Source organism: Etheostoma spectabile, chromosome 5 (genome assembly GCF_008692095.1).
Source record: "Etheostoma spectabile isolate EspeVRDwgs_2016 chromosome 5, UIUC_Espe_1.0, whole genome shotgun sequence".
NCBI classification, from domain to species: Eukaryota; Metazoa; Chordata; class Actinopteri; order Perciformes; family Percidae; genus Etheostoma; species Etheostoma spectabile.
This window is the reverse complement of record NC_045737.1, coordinates 6,341,970-6,364,366: the sequence shown is the minus strand read 5'-3', so window position 1 is coordinate 6,364,366 and position 22,397 is coordinate 6,341,970. Positions and strand designations below refer to the sequence as shown.

General features: G+C 43.0%; 1 long non-coding RNA gene across 1 annotated transcript; it reads left to right on the top strand.

Moving 5' to 3' along the window:
- Nucleotides 1-733: 733 nt before the first annotated feature.
- LOC116688837 (uncharacterized) lies at nucleotides 734-22,057 on the top strand. Its single transcript, XR_004331866.1, has 3 exons — nucleotides 734-798; nucleotides 3,944-3,961; nucleotides 22,046-22,057. It is a non-coding gene; the product is annotated as an uncharacterized LOC116688837 (long non-coding RNA).
- The last annotated feature ends 340 nt before the right edge of the window (nucleotides 22,058-22,397 follow it).

The window sequence follows — 22,397 nt, the reverse complement described above, 5'->3', positions numbered from 1 at the left end:
GCAGCGGATGCAGGACATTAGGTGCGACCTAGAAGAAGAACACATTATTTGTAAAAAAAATTGTTCAGTTGTTTGGTTATTCTCTATGTTTCCTCCCTGGCCTTTGTGTTGTTGGTCCTGTCTTGTGTTCCCCCTGACTTGTCTGTGTGTTTCTGTTTCCTGTTTTATTTTGAAGTCTGGGTCTCTGTCTCTTCTTGTCTTTATTTTTACTTCCTGTTTTTCCCGCTCCTGTTTCTGTGTGCTGTTTTTGTCTTGCTTTTTCCCCTGGACCTTTTTTAGATTTTTGCATTTTGGCTTTTGCTTTTTTCTGTGTTTTCTTTGACTCTTGGTTAAACCTCTCCGCCTGGCTCCTTTATCTCGGTGTTTGGGTCTCCCTTCCTTCTACAGCAACAGGTATTACCATCTATTAACACAATGAGTGTGAGGTTTCCATTGCTTCCACATTTTATAATTTACTACAGTGAAAGTGTGGTTTTTTGTTGTTGCCAATGCCCTCCTTGCCAGAGATGTTGGTCCCGTCCTACCCTAGCATTAAAGGACAGCATGGAGGACAGATTATCCTCCTTGGGGATTTCGACAAGGTTTCTTCCAGGCAGGCATAGAAGTTCTTTCTCTTCCACGTCGAATCCAGGGTAGCGAAGCACTCACTACTGTCGCTGTCTGGTTTGTTGACCAACACGAGACGGATGGTCATGAGGCGTTCGCTGTCCCCACAGAAGTTCGGGGACAAAGCTTGACAAGCTGGGTTTTGATAGCAAGTCCAACTCCATGGTTTCTAGCCTCATCGGCTGGCTTTCCGTTCCAAAAGAAAGTGTAGCCACCTTCTCCTCCTTCCACGCACACACACACACACACACCACACACACACACACACACACACACACACACACACACACGTAGTCAGACAGGCTGAGTCACTGGTCTGTTCCTGGGAGTGCTGATAACAGCGTTTGCTCTGGGGCCTCTGGAGCAGGGAGCAAGTGTGTGTGGTTGTGTGTGTACTTTTATCCATGTGTGTATTTTGTGTTGTCCTTCATGTGTGCAGAGCAGTAGAGATTAAGCGAAGGATAGAGTGAAAACAAAAGAAAGCAATAGACATACTTTTAGGGCGTGTGTGTGTGCTTGTCTGAGCAAGAATTATCCACATTCATTAGTCTGAGTGTCTTTTTGTGGTGTGTGGGGGTGTGTGTGTGAGTGTGGTGTGTTGTGTGTGGTATGTTGTGTGTGTGTGTGTGGTGTACGTGTACGTGGTGTGTTCCCTACATAAAACAGGAGAAATCTTTAAAGTGGCTTCTGTCACGCAGGATTCAGAGACTTTGTGTGAGACAGAGGAGAAATGGAGGTAAAAAAGCGGTGGAACAGGAAGAAAGAACAGAGTGATGCAGAGATGGAGACGAATGAGGGAGAAAACTGTGAGTTGAGGCGAAAGAGGAAAGTATCAAGATGTAGCAAATGAGGTCAAGAGAAACTGTGACCAGAATCTGGAAACCGCGAAAATGTGCAGACTTTTCAAAGTGTAAGCTGCTCTATCTCCCAGCACTGCCACGTTTATCAGCCCCTTCCCCAATGAATTGTCTTTGCTCACAAGCCACTCAAAATCACAAGATGCCCCATATCCCTGGACTTGGAAAGCTGTGAAACTGATACTTCTTGTACCCCTCAATCCTCTACATACATATTGCTATCCCATACCTGTTGAACCTGGTTATCAATGATATCTTTGTCTTTGCATTATAAAGTGTGCACACCTTGTGCAGTGCTACCTGCGCACACCAATTAGGTCTGTCATAGCGTTTCCCCACCACATGTCCTCATAAAGGTCAACATGCGAGGTGTCGAACAAATCAATATTTATGATTGCAATTGTTCGAAAAGATGCCTACACCAGGTAGGGTGTATTGTCTGTGGAAGGGTCTGTGTGTGCTCACAGCGAGGGGGTTAGGGCAACTACTGATACACAGCCCCTGACTGTGTCGAGCTGTTATGATATTATTTTGAAAAAGCTGTTTTGGATATGGGACATGTCGGCTCAGTATTACATCTTTATCACTTTGAAAGACTGAACTCAATCTGGTTCTGCTCACTCCAATTTTGATCTTAATGAAATAAAGTATTGACCATGACAGTTATAAGAAGCATGATGTTGCCTAGAGTACATATAAATTCTAGACAACTCCGCAGAGAAGAAGAGAAGGATTTGGGGAGAAGAGTGGCGGTAAAAATAAAAACTGGAGAAATTGAGACACTGACTCATCTTCCACTTCCGCAGACAACCCAGATGATCCCTCCAAAGTACCGGTACAAAGCCACATCCCCTCCTCCATATCTCCCCCCCCTCTTTACCAATGAAGATGAGCACAATAAGTCTCACAAGAAGTGTGGGAGGGTACCTCATTGCGTCGAGCACTCACCTTTGGCTGGTTTATGCTTCCTGTGTGGGAGCTGCTGAGTCGGTGTTCACTCTCAGATGAGGCCATATGCCTGAAAACTACTTATATCTGAGCATGGTATGAAAATAATTTTCCAGCCACCCCCAAAAACAAGTTAGTAACCCCAGACACAGATATTGTTCCTCTGGACTGTGTTATTGTACATCTTAGAGAAAAAGCCAGTGGGCAGGTTAACATCATCCAGCAATGCATTGTGTTTGCCTAACAAACACGGTACATGCAAGCCCCCCTACCTTCTAGAGTGTACTTTGTTGTTCTAATTTTGCTTTCTAGACAGAGACGGAAACAATTTACAGTATATCTGCATATCATCACACCGTGAGCTGGACTTCCCAGTTTGTATTTATCTTCTCTTCTGAACTGGAGCAACACGCCAGCACATGTTTTTTAAATACAGTGTGTTTGCTGGTAAAATAGTCAGATTAGCGTGGGGCAGTAAAACAAGCGATAGATAAGAAGGATCTGTGCAGATAGGAGAGTGGTTATTGTTGATTAACATCATGCTAATTTGTGTAAGTTTTTTTTTTTGCTGATGAATTTGCAAATAAAGAACTAACCATCTTAAAGGTCTTGCTGTTTTTTAGTTGAACTTAATGTGTGTCTATATTTGCACTTTTCAACATCCTATCACGTTCACTCAAGGCAACATGCCCCTTCTTTAACCTCAAAACAAAGAATTTGCTACATAAACTTCTTGGGTATAGCATTGTGCAGCACTGGTGCCTGAGGAGAATTGAATACATAAACACTTATTGTCCTGGAAACTGTTTTCTTCTATTCCTATCAATCTGTTTTCATTTCTTTTCCCCAAAAAAGTTGCCCGTCACATTGCCCAACAAAAAACTGTCATGCATCACAGCGTTAGTGCTCCAAGCAGTACAGCCTGAGGGTTTATGCAATGTGTTGCATTAATTACAGCATTTCTGGTGTCCTGCAAATACTACAGATGTATTTTGTGGTGTTTCTTGTTTTTCCTCCTTTTGGTCAGTAAGTATGTCAACCAGCTGTCTTGCCCCAAAAAGTTGCTGTGGCTACCAAGACACAGCAAGTGACTTGTCATCGCAACCCGTACCGTGTCATTTTTTGCAAGAGTGCACGTCAGGACTACGGAGTGTGGCGTGGTGTCCGTAAACTACATGCACCTACGTCAAGCAACGGCGTAGATTTATACGCTTAGATGTACCTTCGTATCTTCATGTGAATTCACTTCTTGCCTCCCAGTGTTGCCTCTCTGTTGCCCTTTTCTTCTTTTGACTCCTCACTTGCACTAGTTCTATTCATTTTTTTTTTTTTTAAGATACATGTATTTGTAGGCAGGTTTATATAATGACCTTGAATGATTTTTACTTGTGTACTATATTTGCTGCCTTTCTTGTTGTGCACTTCATCTTAAGTTACCTGCCATTGTTGCTGTACTTGGCACCGAACCCCACCTTCTACCACCTCGCTGACAAAGACTTAATTAACTTCACCTTCAGTCAGTCTCCTTTTAGTTTTTTTCCTTCCTCTTCGTCCAGTCCCCTACATTCGATCTTCACCACTTATCTCATCACTTCCTTTTATTTGTGTCCGCTCCTCCTCCTTCTCTCACTCTCTCTCTCTCTCCTCTCTCTCTCTCTCTTACTCACTCACGTCACGTCACTCACTCACTCACTATCACCTCTCTGTTCTTCTCTCTCTCCACTCTCTTACTCACTCGCTCACTTCTCTGCAGTACACATCGGGCTAAATGCTGCATGATTTATACATGAAACTACAGTCACTTCCTGGTTCAGATCTCATCTTTTTTCAGCCTCCATACACACTTTTTCTATACAGATTTCTATAAACAAGTGTGCCAATTACTAGATTTGCTGTTTTTGTTAGCCGGGGGTCGTTACAGCATTTATGCCGCTCTTAATTGACGGTCTTGCGTGAGTTTACGCTGCCATTGTGTCATTATCACATTCTTTCATGTGTTGGACTCTAAGACGAACGAAATATGGCCTTCATGTGCAAAACAAAGTCACAGATTGCTTTTATTGTAGGTGATTCCGTTTTTTGCACGTTTTCGTGTTTTCTTGGTTGGTAGGATGGCTTGTTTTTCTTGTGGTTGTGACATCATGAATGTATTTTTTTAATCATAAATGATACATGGCCACCTTCAACAACACAGTTATTTCCAAATTTTAAAAATTCATTTTTCTGTTAGATATAATGAATAGCATAAGATTAGCTTGTTTCTCTTTTGAGATAAGAGCCTCTATATGATCAACATATAACGCTCTGCCCACATGATCGTTCATCAAGCTTATGTTTAAAGCCTTGTGTCGTAGATACTTCCATAGTTTCCATCCAGTGTTACTAAAGTGAACTGAAAACCTTGACTTACATCATCCCAACATACTTCAGTCAAATAAATCATCTACTAGTATTTAGTGTTTTTTTTTTGCTTTCCTGCTTTCACAGGGAGCAAATCCTATAGTCGTCCATGAAACAGCATCCATGAAGCTGGCAGGAATCCAGGACACTTCAGCCCAGTGATTGCAAGGTGCTCTGGTGAAAGGTCAGACTCTCTCTTGTGTCATTCCAACCAATATTGAAGCCTGAAAATCCCTTGAATTTTTTCCGTCATTGCGATGATGTTCCAGACACAGAGAAAATACAAATAGTTAACAAATCAAGAGAGCAGATACTCTGTGAAACAATGCCCACTGAGGGGAAGTAGTTTTGAGCTCATTGGCTTGAATGCCCAGGGGTCAGGAAGTGTTGACCACCTTTCTTTTAGTGTGAATCAGCAGTGTTGTACCCCAGCCTTCACGTCCCAAATTCCAATGCAGCACTGCTTTTCCACCTTTTTACCGGGTTTCGCCAATGCACGCGTTTCTCTGATAACCACCCTCTCTCTCTCTTCCGGCAGTGTGAGAGTGAGAGAGAAGGGGACGGCAGGCAAACATCCAAATATGTTCCTCCGTCAAAGGTAATGCAAGAAGCCCCGTGATCTTTGGATCAGATGCAAGGGCATCAAGCCCCGCGTTAATTTCTGAATATCTTCAATCCTCAAAGCCTCATCTGTTTGCCACCACAAATTCAAACACTTCTTCCGAGATTGTCCTGGGCTCACAAATGTGCATGTATAAATCCTAACACATAAGACCCACAGGCATTGAGAAGAAGAGACATCATGTCAGGTGCTGCAAAACTAGAACACCCTTCTCAGACTGCGAGATAGTAGGCGAGGCCGAGGTTGATTTCTATCACTTTTCCAAGTGATGTTTGACACCAACCAAAGCCGCCTGTCTTGCCTTTTCCTTTTATCCCCTACACCACCTTCTCCTTTTCTCCTTACTTATCTTCCAGGTTAAGAACACTTCCAGCGTAATATTTCATCTTCCAATTTGGGCGTCCCATTTCCTCTACTTTTGAAGAACGCTCTTGCAACACTCTGACGTTCACTGCATTTTCTGTAGATACAACATTTTTTTGTTTTCATCTCTGAGTTGCCTTTTGGTTTTTCAGTGTTGTGTAAACTATCCACGACTTGTCCTTCTTCTCCTCTGTTATTCTTTGTAATCGGATCTGTTTTTCTTTCTCTAAACTCCTCTCTGCCCGGGGTGTCTGTAACACACTGAGCAGGCAGCCGCATGTTTTGGGCGTGGGGGGGGTGGGGGGATGGACCTATGACAACTATCGCACTGTAGGAAAATGTGTGGAGAGAGAGTTAAATGCTGTGGGTATAATTTTGGCTTTGTTAAATAGTACGACAGAATGTGACCTAAAGCTAAGTTTTCAGATTTTGGGATTACACATATCCCTGTTTTGAGAAGAGTACAACTAGGAGAATCAATACCACTCTCGTGTTGACCTACAGCCAGCAGCGGTGGTGGTTCACCTGAAAGACTGTAAACGGGGAACCAGCTAGACTGGCTGTGTTTTGAAGTAACAAATCCACCAACCCGGAGCCTCTAAAGTTCACTAATTCACACATATTACATCTCATTTTGTATTTGTCTAACAACCAACCAAGTCTAAATAATGCCAATTTTTGGGTTTTTGGCAGAGGGGTTGTGTGGCCTGGTCCTCCTTCCTGCAGTGCCCTGGCAAGACTTAGTTGAGTCACAGATTGCCTCCTGCCTAGATACAAATTGTAGTTTGCCACTTTAATTTTTGTACAAATTAACAAGCAACAGAACTTATAAAAATGTTTGATGTTAGAGTTCGCGGTATCTGGTTGCCCGATTTGTTTTTTTTTGGGGGGGGGGGCCTTTGGAGAAAAAACAAAACCTAATATGATTTCACACATCAGTGATTATGTGGTTAGGCTTAGTTAAGCATTAGCTACGAAAGCGGCTAAGCCAAGCTCAGCATATATGGCAATTTTACTTACCGATAGATATGAGAGTGCTATATCCATCTTCTCTTTTAACTCTCGGCAGGCGGCGAAGGCCAATAATGCATATTCGGCTTTTCCCCAATATCAAAGGGGGCTTTAATTTAAGCTGTAGCTTCTATAGCAGATAGCTATAGTATACCCTTCATTTCTAAAAAAGCTAACTATTTGGGGGCAAAGAAGGCTATAGCTAAGCTAACTAATACGAATACAGTGCTGATGCTGTGAATTTTGTTTGGTTTTTTTCTTCATGTAGTGGTCTCTCTTTCCTTCATCGTTCTTTTACTGGTTTCTTGGAATGTACTAGTGAGAAAGCTGCACGCAGGAGGTTGGATTACCTCTGGCAAAACGATTGCCATAATAGTGATCCTCCCCCCAAATCCATCTCCCTCTCCGTCGAAACACAATAAACTGTGTATCTAACGCCTTAAGATACATATCCCCTCCATTGGAGTCAAGAGCCTGCTCGATAAAATCGGGGCAACGCACGGTCAAGCCAAGTGAACTTCCTTCGGAGGGTTCCCAGCACAAACAAAGCAATTTCACAACAAAAAATCAATAATTCTGTCCCCAACATTCCACTCAACCAAGGCCCAGGTAAAAAAAACGGGGAGAGAGACTAATTCACAACAAACGGAGGAAGCAATTTTCACGGCCGTCCACGGGGAGCTCCAAAAAATTACACCACAACCGCCACGGGTGTTTAATGGGGACGTTTATTCGATCGGGAAGATGAAACGCAAAGTGAATTGTTGAGGAAAAAATCGAAAGGAAGGAACGAAAGAATTTTAAGAATGTGAGGTTGAATAATCGCTTTACTGATGACTTAGAGAAGTTGATGTTAAAGGATACAATCTCGAGATGGGACGTCTGAATGTCACAAATCTGTCATCTGTCATATGGCTTACACCAACAATGAAGCATAAAAAAATCCTCGCGTTTTCCCTAAAACTTCGTGTCCCATCAGACATTAAAAAGCGATGAGCAGAGTGTGATTTGTACAGAAATGAACCATGTTACACTGAAACAAACAACCGCACCAATTACAGCCCCCATCACACTGTCGGAAGAAAGGGATAGATTGGAGGGAATGCTGGTGGGTGTTGAGTATGTACAGTTACGAAAGACACAAAATGCAATCCTGTAAAAACTGTGTAGTGAAAGTAGGGTGAGCAAGTGTTACAGAGAGAGAGGAGGTGTGAAGGACAGTCCGCATCGGATAAGAGGAGATTATGCAGAAAGTGGCTTTAGGTACAAACGCTGGTTGGGCCCTCACGTCTAGAAGAAGAAGGTGTATGTAATGTGACCGTGACTACTGAGGTGCGGGGTGGTGCGTGGATGCGGCAAAGGGGGGCGTGTGTTCGTAGGGACGCAGTCCCCCAGATCAGGAGACTGGGTTGTTTAGGAAGGTTTGGGATTGTGATCCCCTGGGTTAGCTGGATCAGTCTTCGAAGTCCTTAATAATTCTGACTGCTGCTGTGGTTAGCCGAACCGCCGTCACATGAAGAGACGTAGGTGTGTTCCAATCGCAGACAGTCATAAATCGCTCTAGGAGGGACAAGCTAGTCGTCCGTCCAGAGGGCTGCTTCACGTCCCCAAGACACGGAATAAACATCCTGGCTTGTAGATGCTCAGGCGTAGAGGCTTGGATAAAAGTCATACATATTCTGAAAAGACATTGGGTGCGTGGCATTCGTCGTGATGTAAATGGGTTCGCACGTTTAAATGGCCGATGAAATGCAGCGTATGACGGTGGGAGTACACTGTGGATAGAAAAGAAAAAAAAACATTGGGAGCTGTGGGACATCTATGGCGTGCGGGGGGACCTATGCTGGAGGTCGCGGATGTGTTTAGTACTGATATGTCAGGTTGAGCAGATGGAGGTGTAGAAGAGGCGTCGGAATTGCATGAGTGGAAGGTAGTAGTGAATGGAGGCCTAAATATGAAAAGGACTGACGGGAGGAGGATTGAAGAACAGTGTGAAAGGTCGTGCTGATCTGAGAAGAGACTGATGAGATACGAACGAGGAAGTCGGGGGCGTGGATCTGTGTTGTGTGTGGGATCAGGAAGAGTAATATACGGTGAGACATGAAATATAGGAAAGAACGGCTGTTATGGCCTTGCATGCCAGAGCACCCATTTCTGTCACACGTGATTGGCACTTTATCCGCCCAAATGCAAACCATATTTGTAGCCGTTAGCCCGGCACAGGTATTAATGGTGGTCTGTAATATCAGCAATTTTAGGACCAATATAAAAGGGACCGAGTTTGGGGAGATACAGATACCCTGGTAGTCACAAGCGCATTGGATCTATTTTACTGAAGTAGGAGGAAAGGAGAAAAAGAGTGTAAGATTTCTGTCACCAGCTTGCTCAATACTAGGGTGTAAAGATAGTAAAATAACGTACATCGGATAGGTCACACTGATTAAATACGTTGCTTGTGCAAGGCCTGCATGTTCTCTTTCTTTTCGCAGTGTGGTGGCGTTACATGTAAACGTGTTAGGGGGGGGTTCTGTTCATCCAGCGACTTCGGGGGGTGTCCTTCCCGTCCGTGTACTTTAGTTGTCTTACTGTTGTAAAAGGGCCAATACAGTTCAATAAAATGTTCTCAAAGGCTGTTTCGCGGGGCGCGGTGGGAGGATAGCCATCTATAAATTCTCCGTTCCCAAACTCCAATGGCTCGGTGGGGTGTTACCCTGTTGGTATGAGCGGACCAAAGTACGAACCCGACACGTACGGAGAATACCTTAGATGTATGTGTCATAGTTATATGAAAAAAAGAATAAATTAAAGTGATCTACAGGAACGATTAACACAAATCAAATTCAATATGGGGAAGGGATTTAAATGCTCTCCAAACATAATTTCCATGGCCAGGCATAGTCTAACTAATTTCTTCTCTTTTCCAATATGTCCTTAACTATATACGCTTCCATTCTGTGGAAGGTGAAAATCATGATTCCCCTCATGTCAGGAGGATCTCTGTAACAGAACTGGACAGAGGGGGAGAGATAAAACAGAGAAGGAAGAAGATGAGGATAGGGGACGGGGGGGGCGGGGGGGGAAAAAGGGGGGGGTAGGAGAAACGACTCAGGGGTTCTACGTAGTTAGCATACAAGCTGTCACGAGCAATCTACTGGAAGCCAGTTGCTTAAGCTTTCCATCAGAAATGAGCATCTTTTCTTGTCTATTATTTCCTTGTTGGTGCTTCCTAATTAATGTTCTTCCATTTCATATTTATCGTTGTCTCAACACATAGTTAGCGAAGAGTTAAACCACGGTGTGTTGGGGGAGTAGGGATCAAGTGACTTGCACATATAACATGAAACAAGCGGCCTAATCATATAATCAAACCTGTCATGCTATTTGTACTGCACATTCTGTGGTCATATATAGAGTCATATTATGCCATTGTTTTGTGAGATTAATACTCCGATGTTTGTTTAAAAAAAATTGCCAACAATGTCCGAAAAAGTGGTACATGTTAACTTCCATCCTAAAAAAAGCTGTTGAGGTAGGTAGCAAGCAACTAGTCTATTGCCTTGAACGTTCCAATTCCGGAAGGGAACGCACAACGTTTGCCCAAAAAAACTACTAATTAGGCCAATTCGCGATACTTGGGCGTGTGAGGACTATGGTTATGTACTTTTGGCTCTAAAAAAGCTCCTCGCTGTGCAGGTAGATCATTGCTGAAGGCTAGCTACTAAAACCCACACAAGCTGTATAGAAGGTGTCCGCGTGAGTTGGTCATGTGTATGCAGGGTAGACGGTGCCATACACGCTGGGGGGGGCTTTAAAACTTCCACTTTTTGCCTACACAAAACTCGAATGTCAAGTGTAGTGTTTAACGAGACATGCTCAATAAACCAGATGCAAAAGGGATAAAACAGCATGGGTTTTCGGACTCCTGGCCCCGAAAAACTATCTGAATGAGTGGACTAGCCGAGAAAAATAACACCAGGGGATCGTCCTCGGACACACTGGTGGTGTGTGAAGAGGTCTCGGCAAAATAAATATATGTGGGGGGTACAAAAAGGCGGGGACATGGTTTGGTTTTTAGGGGTCTGTGAAAATTTCACCTATAGCCTGCACGAGTCAATAGGACCATATAGCGATGTGGAGCACGGTCAGTAGCAAGGGGTGATATCAAGTAAATAGACATAAGGGGCGCCACTGTGGTCACAAGAAAAAACACACCCCACTCTCTGGGGGGACAAAGGGATCTTACTGATACAAGAAATGCGTACAACAGGGTTACATCATGTTATTCATACATTCAATTCATATGTCAAATAAGATATATACGTCTATATGGGGAGGGCGGGGGGGCGTCCTATTAAGAAGGTTGTGAAGAAGGAATGGGGGCTGCGTGTCATAACAAAAGAAAAAAATGAACAAATGCAAGGTAGATGTGGAGGGGTGAGTGCGTGAACAAGATCGAAGGCCGAAGCAGTTCATTGTGACACAGTGCAAATAAGGCAGATGGGAAAAAGGGTCATGCATAACTGACAATCCATCAAGTAAAAAAAAAACATCAGGGTAGGGCAATACTTAGATGATTTCGTGTCACTTGCGTTACATTGATGCAGAATATTCCACGAAATAACAACAGGAGCATCAGCGAATGCAAAAAAATCAATGCACCATGAAATTAATTTTAAAAAATCACACACCACAACTAGGGTGGGGGGGGGTGGAGCGCAGGCTTACGTCATGTTCGGGGCTCGGTCTCAGGAAACAAAAAAACGGTGTAACCCTGGGGGGGCAATTGATGTACAAGCAAGCGAGCGGCGGGGGGATCCTACCGTGCTCTCCCTTCATAGTGCTCTGCGGTGGGGGGACTCAACAACAAGGGGGGAAAACCACGGCGGAAAAAACTAGCTAGGGGCGAGGGTGGGGGGGGGGGAGGGGGGGGGCGTTGTAAAAGAGAGATACATAGAGCTGAAACGTGGAGGACACGGGGGGGGTGTGGGTATTAGTCTTGATGATTCCTAGGCAGCGCAGTGCGTTTGGGTTCGACCTTGCTCAAAAGGAACAAGCTTCAGAAAAAAGAGGGGGGGATGGGGCAAGCCGAGAGAAAGAACCACTGGGAAGGGTGTAAGGCATATAAGTGCATGTAAATTAAGGTGGATCACATAACATAGATGACAAAAGGGGGGGGGGCACGGTGTACGTCCGAAAAAACAAGACAGATGGTTAAAAAAACGGGACGAGCAAAAGTAGGATTAAATTCTAGGAGGGCGATACTCCAACATCGCGAGGTGTCAACGGGTGGGGGACATGGAATGCAAGGCAATTACCTTTGATGCCATAAACCACACACAATACTGATTGTTGCTTGTGGATTTCTGTTCAGTCTATATTTGCTAGCGTGCTTTGTTTTGTTATTTTATAGCCTTTGTTGGGGTCACGGGGTATTGATGGTCACTATCACTGCCGGCCCACTCCACCCCACTGTCGTGAAAGCGCACAGAACTGCATTGCGGTAACATATCAGGCATTGCTCATGTGTGGGTAACTATATCAATGCGTATACTCAGGTCGCCTAGTGTCGTTGAGCGAGTCAGTGATGAATTTAGATGAGGAAATACCATAGTGTAGAGAGAAATTAATCTAGAATAGCGTGTATTATTGCAAGCAGCTCATATGAGTGGAGAGCAGAGAGCGCACCTTGATAGTAGTAGATTAGCCAGATCTGATACGTCACTAGGGGACTGAAGTTTAAACACTCGTAATAGGATAACCACGGGTTGCTGGTCTTAAGAGCCTGAAGTCCAAGGGGAAACTAGGTGGTGGCGGCACCCAGAACGTGGCCCTACAAAACCAAAAATAGAAAACAGGGCAAGAGTTGCAAAATTACAGAGATCTAATTGGAGGAAAGGTTTTGGTGTGCTAAGACTAAAAAAATCCTAACCCAGCTGCAACAGATGCGTAGCCAGGATGAAGAAAAAAGGGGGTGAAGAGGAGAGAATCTGAGGGGGCACAGAAAAAGTCTAGTTCCAATGCTTCTAAATACAAATTAGGAAGAGGGGGATGCAATTGCGACAATCCCACAGAGGGATTGTAAGAAATGAAAGTAGGTGGGGGAAGAAAATCCGCTGAGTGAAGAGCAAAAAAAAAAGGGGGGAAAAAAAAAAAGACAACACGTCTGCTAACTTCGGGAAATTATTAAACGCGGTAGGAGGAAGGGTGGGGATGGCTATAGCTGGCACTTGAGTAAAACCCCATTTAACTGAGAATGTAGTAATGTAAAAATCGGAAATCTGGTGAGGTAGAACAAACAAAGATGGAAATGAAGGGTATGGGGAGAGCGTGTTATGAATTTAAACGAGTAATACTTGTCTTAGCTCAGTAGCACAACCGAAAAACGACTACGCGCGATTGGGACCGTTATTTGTGTCTCGTTTGCGAAGTGAGTCTAAGCTGTCTAGGATTTCACCCGTCACATTATGGCAAAGATGATAGAGAACATGTGAGACAACCCTGCCTCGCATGCTAGCGTAACGAGTATCAAATCTTGCACGAGTCCTGAGACGCCGGGTTTCATACGGGGAAACTTTTGACAGGCACTGGGGTGGGCTCAGGTGTGTGCCTACGTCTTCATAAAAAAATGGCTTAGTCAATGCCTTGTGTCTATGTGTTAGAGTTGATATTAAAGCTCCAGAGGAATGCACTTATGTGAGCACCATGACCTCTCCGGCAGAATGGTGTTTGACTTTGTGTGTGTGCAAACAAGATGAGGCTTTGAAGGCTCTGGGAACATAAAAGATTAGAATCATAAAAAAGGAGAGGGGGAGAATCGGAAATAGGAAAAAAAAATACGGAGGGCTTGAAGCCCTTGCTCATCTAGCTCACAGAATCACGGGGGACGGGAGTGGGCTGTGCTATCTTTATTACCACAGGGTTTGGGGGGCGTGTCTACAGATTAACATATTAATTGATATTGGTAAGCCCCTGGCCGGACAGTCCTCGGCCTATTTCATATGGGGACTCGGCAGACGAGCAATCCACCTTGAAGCGTGGGAACTCCATGAATTCATAGACTTTTTCCTGTTGCATTACGACGGAACCGACCAGGCGAGCTTTCGTGGAGGGACGTGTCCTTACCATCTGCATTGATGAAACTGTGGCTGCTGACATTATAGCCAGCAAACATCCATTACTAGAACTCAAATCGCGGAAGCACAAGCAGTCTTTGGGGCTGGTGACATACTCAGCATATTACTCGCGAATGACGTAGGTGACACGTGCTCTAAGGCTGCGGGAACACAATACAACGGCGATATCACACAAGATGTTTGATGAATAAAACGAAATAGGGCAAAAAGATGGGGGTGGCTGGGGGGTGGGGTGTGTAATTCGCAGCTATATGATAGTCACGGCCACTATATCATCCAGAAAAATGAACGGAAACAAAAAAAATATGAAATGGGAAAACACTGACATTATGGAATGGAAAAACAGGGGTGACCCGTTAAACTGGAGAAGGGTGAAAAGTGAAATGCATCAATATGAATCAATGTAGTAGATCACTCAAACTATGTGGGCGGTAACCCTTCCAGCTAGTCGGTGCTCAAGCCTTATTATGTGCATAAGTAGAAAAAATCTATGTGGTGGTAAAACAAGTAAGTCTGGTGTAATGTGGAACTGGCATTCTCCATCGGGGCTAAATGAAGTCCATATAGAAAGTTGTTTAACTAGGAATAGTCATATATATGGGTTTCGTAGGCGACTGATGAAAAATTAGCTGTGAGGGTCCATAGAGGGGGGGGTGTACAGGGATGCCATTAATCGTCTCTGTAATTCGACCTAGGATATAATATATCAGTGAGATATAAGTAGAGATTTTGTCGTTGTCGGTGTAGCTCCTTGGCCTCACAAAAGGCTCATAAAATGTTTAGAGAAAACAATAGAAGAAGGAAGTAAAAAAAACAAGAAACGTGTTCCTGCACACTAAAAAAAAAAAAAAAAAGCAAAAAACCAGGGACGTGAAGGAAACAAAAGGCGGAAAGGGGGGGGAGAGGGGAAAAGGGGGGGGGGGGGGGGAACCAAGTATGGGCGGGAGGATGCATCCAGCTTGTGCTGTAAATGTGAGAGCGTAGAAAGCAGAAGGACTGGTGGCGAATAACTGAGTGGAGATAATCACTGAACATAAGGTTGCGCTAAACGCAGCGGTGTCCATGGTTAGGCTAGAGTAAGCGACATGGTACTAATACCGGACTCCGACTAATATCACAATGACAGTCCTTTATGGTGTACTGAAATGGGACTATACCGCTGCACAGCATGGTACAGCAGAAGACACAGACAAAAAAAGCGGTCAAAAGAACGGTACTGATACTATAGACATAGTCGGGGGGGGGTGTGAAAGCGCGTGGGTGAGTTTGGGGGGTGGATAAACCTTCAACGCGTCTGTGGGGGAGAAGCAACCTGACTGGTGTCCTGCTGGGGGGAATACCAAAGTCGGAGAAAATGTACAATAATACACTGCGGGTCGTGTGTGTACACTATTAAAACTAAAATCACTAATGGGGAAAAAAAAGTGGGGACACCTGGATGTGAAACTATGTAAAGAAGTGTCGGGGGGGCATCGGGCGACACGGCGGGGGGGGGTCAGGATTAAAGTGACAGTAATCATATCAAAGTAAGTGTGTATAAGAAAAGCCACATGGAGTAATGAAGAGAACCATCATGGTTGCACAGCAGGAGGTGCACAAAAAATTAATATCTAGTTGACACTGCGGTACCTACCAATCAAGGCTGGCGTGCTCGCGGAGTCGTACTCGTGGGTGGGTCCAGGGGGTAAACTGTAATGTGGGTGTATGACAGACCAAACACATAAATGTCCTCTTAGTAAGGTGGGCGGGCACAAATGAAAAATCGGAATGGGTAATAAGGATTAGGGGGAAGCCACCAGTAAAGCTGCATGAAGAGGGGCGGACATTTGAGAACAGTTGGAAGGTGGAAAAGATTGGCCACCATGTGCTGACGAAAAAAGAAATGTAGTGACCTTGGTGGGTGCTAGATGGTCAGTTACGAGAACGCTGCCATTCTGGGTCCTTCGTGCATTGTTCAACTCATCATGTAAGAAAAAATTACATTCAATAATTGATCCTCTCGTGGCACAACACAAGAAGAAAAGTCAGGGGCCATGTACCGTACCAGGCCAGAAACAGCGAAAAGGACTGGTTCATGGCAAAAAAACGTGGGGGGACAGGGGAAAATCGTGTCGGAAAAACTCGAGGGCATATAAAAGGGACACTACGGGAGGCACGGTGCAAAACAGTATATGTGTATCACATGAAGGGCAATTTCTATTGATTTACAAATTACATCCTGAGGGGGAAGAAAACGTGTATGTTTAAAAATAATCAATAATAGAATTCTGCCTTGCCAAACGTTGACAGGGACATCGCACAATTAAAGTAGTTTAACCATAGCTACATTTATTGTGATCGACAAAAAAACATTTTGGCTTACTAATGTAGGCATCGAAACATATTACTTATACTGAGGGTGAAGGAGTTTGCAAGTAAAGTTAATCTTCACCTGCTACAACATTCCTGCCGTGCTACAAGCTAACAAGCTAACTATTAGACTTCGCAACAAGCTACAGAGTAAACTGAGATTTGCGCTATCACCAGTGTACTGAAAGTGTACTGTAACCATCGATATCTTAGTTGTGTAGTTCTTAAAAAATGAAACAAATCAAGCAGGGACACTTACATGTTGAGCAGAAATGTGGCTAACGCTAGCTCAGAATCCGTGTTGAATCCTTCCAGGAGGCGTAGCTCCCTCCACCTCTGAAAAGCCGCTTTGATGTTGACCCTCGTTTTATTTCGGGCTCGGTTTAATTCTTTCTTTTTAGCTCGCTTTTTGTCATCGGTCTTCTTCATTTTGCCCGTCTTTGTTTTCTGAGCAGGTGTCACTCGAGAAATTGGCAGTTTTCCTGAAAAGTTGTTTCTCCGCGATTAGCAAAGCAGCAGTGCACTAGCAATCTTGAGCTTGAACGGTGGTACGCGCTGTGCGGGGGAGGGGTATGAGCAGCGCGTACACGAGAGTGATTGACACTGCTAAGACAGTCCTCCTGGTTCTGATTGGCTGTTTCTGACCGGGAGCGGTGTTTTTCCGCAAGTGGCAGTAGGAGCACAGGGAGGAGCCACAGGAGCTTGATTTTTTCACAGATTATCTGTCTCATATTCTACTGTCAGGACATGGTGTCAGTTTTAACAAATATGTAAAAAATACATTTTTTAAAAAGTTACCTACTGAAGCTTTAACGCCGTTAATACCGCGTTTAACTGACAGCACTAGTGTTAATCAAAAAGAAATCATTAGAGGCTACTTATAACTTATAAAACCTGCTACAGGAGCTACATCTACCACCATTAAGAGTAAAAAGATGTCTGTCATCGTATCAATCGAGACGCTCTTTTGCCAAAAATGAGTGCATTTCATAGACTTTAAAAATAAGTGCATTTGTAATTGCACCAGTAGCTCTCGCTCTTTCCCAATGGACGATGACATCATTCATTGGACCAACCCTACTGAGGGGTCTGTTTGAATCAAAGCTTCTAAGACGACCAACATATATTGTAGTGTGAATCCATTCAGCGCTTTACATTCAAGCAAAGTTATCCTTAAGTTTTCGTAAAGATTCATGAATCCGAGGCATTCTAATAATATGGATAATAACAATTAATTTGAGTGAAAATAAATTGGAATCCTCCTACTATAATGAACATAGGCGTCCTTAAAAGTTTTTTTCTCAGAGCACTTACTTTAGAGTGCAAGGCCAATAAAACTGCTTGTTTGCGGTTAGAGACAGATCCCAGTCATGCTTACGTAGTACAAATGTCAATACTGACGCCCAGTTTACCAGGGAATGTGAACCTGGAATACCTGTGTTGAAGACAAGCTGGTGTTTGTCCATCCACCTCCTGACCAGCTTCTTAAAATGAGCGATCGACAGATGAGGGCGAAGCGGCTCATTTTAGAAAAGGGTGATGTCACATATATCGATGCACCAATCAGTCGACTTTGATCATGCTTATTTAATCACAAGTATTTAATGTTATAGAAAAATACGCTTTGCATTGCCTTGAAACCAAAACTATTACTGGCAGGCATCATGCTAGGCTAAACCGTGTGTGCAATGTCCTACTTCATTTTACTATTTTCTTAGCATATGGGTTTTTTAGCCCAACGTTTACACTGAGAATTGTGCAGAGAATTTAAAGCTTGATAGGCTATTATTGACTGCATTACTCTTTTACTTTTGCTCAGCCTTTACGTCACATGTGCCATCTGGATTCTATCAAATCCACAACTACAGAAAGCTATTGTTCATGCTTAAAAGAGGTGACTTCTATTAGTTTGCTTTGTTTAGTTAAATTACCGAGTCTAAATCTGTGTCCGACCATTGGCCTCGTGCTAGTATGTCAGTGTGACTTTTTCACTATCCGGGTGTAGTTGTGTGCCTGTATGTGTTTGTGTGACTTCAAATACAAAAACCAAAGTCTGAGATTGAGTATGCATATATGCATGCACATGCCCTTGTATCTGTGTGTAATGGGGTGGCACATTAGTAGCATCTGTAACAGGCCTGAAACAAAAACCTCAGCTGGCCTCTTTTGTTTTAAAGGCACATATGGTCATGTTTAATTCTTTTGCCTTGTATTAAAGGGGGGAAAGAGCACTTTATATTATGTAAAAGAGTTAGTGTGACTATTGTATCTGTCTGTGAATTAGTCTTGTTAAGCCAGTTTCATGGTCTTTTCATCAGTACGTTTCACTTGGGGTGTCTGCAGCAGTGTGGGTGGATTTGAGGGGGTTTGCCTGAATGCGTGTTTGTGTAGACCTTTTCTAGTGTGCGTGGGTGTGTGTTTGGGGGCCTCAGAGTATGTGCAAGATAGTGTAATCATTTGTGTGTGTTATTTAGGGCTTTTCCTGGGTCTGGTTAATATCCCCTGTGTTGATCAAAAAGAGATTAAAGTAAAGACACAGACCTATGCTGACACTAGAGAGAGAGACACACACACACACACACACACACACACACACACACACACACACACACATTGATTAGAGCAGTTTAAACAAAAAAAAGTTATCAGTCTCAGGGGTGGTGCTGGTTTCACAGGAAGGAGACTGATATGGGGGAGCTATATAGTTTACACACACACACACACACACACACACACACACGCACACACGCACACACACACACACACACACACACATACACACACACATGTGCACACTGGCTACATTCCTCTTAACTGATTTTAGACATTCTCACTGAGTTTTTTTATGTAATACAGCCTCCTAATTTTTTTTCTCCTCCTACAGACTTCATGGTGTGTGAACATGAAGCAAAAGTAAAATAAGAAGAAAAGCCCACTTTTTCAGATATGGGGAAAGAAAAGCACATCTTGTCAAAAGAGATGCTACACTACCTCATGTGGCTTCAGAGTGACAAAAATCAAAGCCATGACTCTGCTATAGTTTTATAATTTAATCTTTTGCCACGTAGAGAATTACTAAGAATAATCAGATCATTTTTTCAAACAAAATACTTTAAAGTGTCTCACCTTTTTCCATTGCTTCTTCTTTGCTTTACCAGTCATAGGGAAATGTTTTTTTCTCTAGAGGAGGTTGGGAGGGAAATATTTTATTTTTGCGTTGTTTATTTTGTTCTTCCTGGTTTGCATATCTTATGCCTCCAGCCAAGTGCTGTTAATGAGGTAAACAGGTAATTCCCAGTACGAGCCAAACGCTCTGTGCGCCCATACGCGTGTGTTTGTGAGCTTCTGTGTGCAAGTATGAGCATGTGTGTGTGGGTGATTGCAAAGGCCAAATTCAGCATAACGTAACTACAATAAACAATAATGTAATTATGTATAGAGAAATAGAGTTGAAATGCTCAAAGTGACGGGGAAATCAAGAGGGCAGTTACGCGTAAAGTCATGCATTATGGAGCAGCAGCCTTTCAAAGGTGGACAGACGCTCTTCAAAAGGACCCAACAATAATTCTTTGAGTGCCATTTATTATACTATGCCTTCAGCTGAAAAGGAAAAAGATGACTAAGAAAGCAAAGGAGATATAGCTATTATGAAAAAGGGAGAGAAATGTGATATTCCCTCTCCGTGTGTCAGGCTCACTGGTGTGTGACATGTCTGTCTCAGTGGGGACCTCCTGCCTCCCCATCCCTATCTGGGTTTTTTTCTACCCATCATGCAATCCACTTCCTCTCTATCCTCTGCTTTTGCTCTATATCCTTCGCTGCCTTATAGTTGTTCAACCTTGTCATCTTTTTTCTTTCCCTCAAACACATAAATACTTCCCTCCTGTTCTCTTTCTCTCTCTCACTCACTTACTCACTCATTCACTCATACACACTGTCTCTCTTTCTCTTTCACACACACACTTATGTGTGTTTTCTAAATCTGTTTTAATGTATCCATCAATTGTGGTCCAGATTGGCTAACTAGGTGTGTTTATCATAATTTATTGTGACACAGTTGCAATATTCACACCCAGCAGTCAGTCAGAATATAAGTGAAACTTTGACATCTCACAAAAAAAGATGCATTTATGTAATCTGAAGCCAAGCAGTTATGTAGAACATGTGATAACAGCACTGTATTATTATGTAATTGAATAATCTTTTATTGATAAAACACTTTTTTCAGCATACGAGAGAAGGGAACACTTGGCTGCCTTCACTTAAAATGCCATGATGGAGGCTCTCTCACATCACTTAGTGATATTTCTCTACATTTGTTCAGTTTAAAAGTAGCAGCTTCCAACCTAACATAGCTACAGAGTGCATCATAAAAATACTTTTTTCTTATGCAGTACTTTTCACATGACAAAACCATTGTTTGCAAAGAGACATAGAGACACCCTGTCACCATTTAATGCTGATATGGTTAGCTCACTCCTCTTTAACTTTCCTTACTCTTTAACCTGCTTTGACTTCTAGCTGTGTACAGCACAAGGCTTCAGCATTTCTGAACACAGTTATATATTTAAGTTTTCTGATACTGGTGCAAAAAAAATATTTTCAAAATGGTGCCAGTGCATGAACCGATACTTAAAAAAGGGGGAAAAGGGTATTTTACAATAACTTTGAATGCATTACGAGGCTTACCAGTTTCAAGTGAACGCAGCGTCTGTGTTGTTTTTCTGACAATGTCAGCTGCACACTGCTAAGCGTCCCAATGTTGGAATCCTCTACAGTGAAATACACACACCCTTTACACCGTGTTTAATCCAGCTGCTAGCTAACGATAGGCTAATGTTACCTGCTGTCAAGTGAAGTGTAGCGTCATATAGTGTATATAGCATATGTATATATAGCATATGTATATATACACAGCAAAAACCCGTATCCAACAATCAGCTCATCAGCCTGGATGCGTTCACATGTAACCACATATAACAGAAACACTGGCATGGTACAAACCATTTTCAAATGCTTCAAATTTAGCTATGATAGAATAAGTATTGATCTGTGTTATGATGTTGTAAACTTCCATAGGAAGATGATGTAGGTTCTGAAATCGGTGGAGGAGGCAAGCAAATCAAAGAAAAAACACGTTTTCATCATTGTGGAGTTTTTCCACAACGAAAACAGATGGGTTTTTTTTATCGAACACCATTGACCCAAATGCTCAGTGTTGCAACGCTATCATTGTGCGTCGTCAATCACCACTAACTGGCAGACCTGACAGCTGCGTCATAAATCGGGGGGGCGAGCTATCTGAAGAGTCACTTATTATCTGCTTATACAAACTGCTCCCCTCTCTGGGTGGAAGAGAGACTGATTGTGGAAATGAGAAATGAGTTTCTCAAGGTTAAATACACATTGTGAGACAAGTGTTTAGACTCCCATCAAGGAGTGGGGGATTGAGAAGTTAGTGACCACAAAGTAGGGAGTGAGAGTGAGTGTCCAGTTTTAATATGAGGAGGAACATAAAAGGATTTCTTTAATGTGTAACTATTAATATTCATGGCTAAGTGTGCAATGTTCAAAGTTAAAGTTGGAAAAACAACCCTATTCTTAGTATTAAGAGTTTGAAAAACTCAGCCAATCTGCACCATCAAGACTGTGTGGATGTCGTTAGGTGCTGACTGTTGCCTGGCAACATAAGCAAACACCCCCCTGGTAAGAAGAAAATTACCTGAGAATAATATAGAAGGCTCTGAAACATCCAGCAGCAGAATGTGATGATGCTTTGGTGTGCGTTATGAATTCATGTGATGGACAAGAACCTCAAAAGTGGTTAACAGACATCTTGTCAATTCCTTCATATGCCAAGCAAGCAGTTACTCTCCTTGTGATTATTTTTTTTCTTTGTCAGTTCATTCATCATAAATAAACAGTTATCCTCACTTTTTTTGCTGTAAACAAATACTTCATCCTTCAGAGGGATTGACAGCCCCAAAACTCAACCACAGCCTTAACCTTAAAGGGCAAATTAAGTTATTTTAAACCATGTCTCTATCTATCTACCTATCTAAATGAAGGATATGGTGTGAAAAAGCCTGCTGTTCTTACCAATGTTTT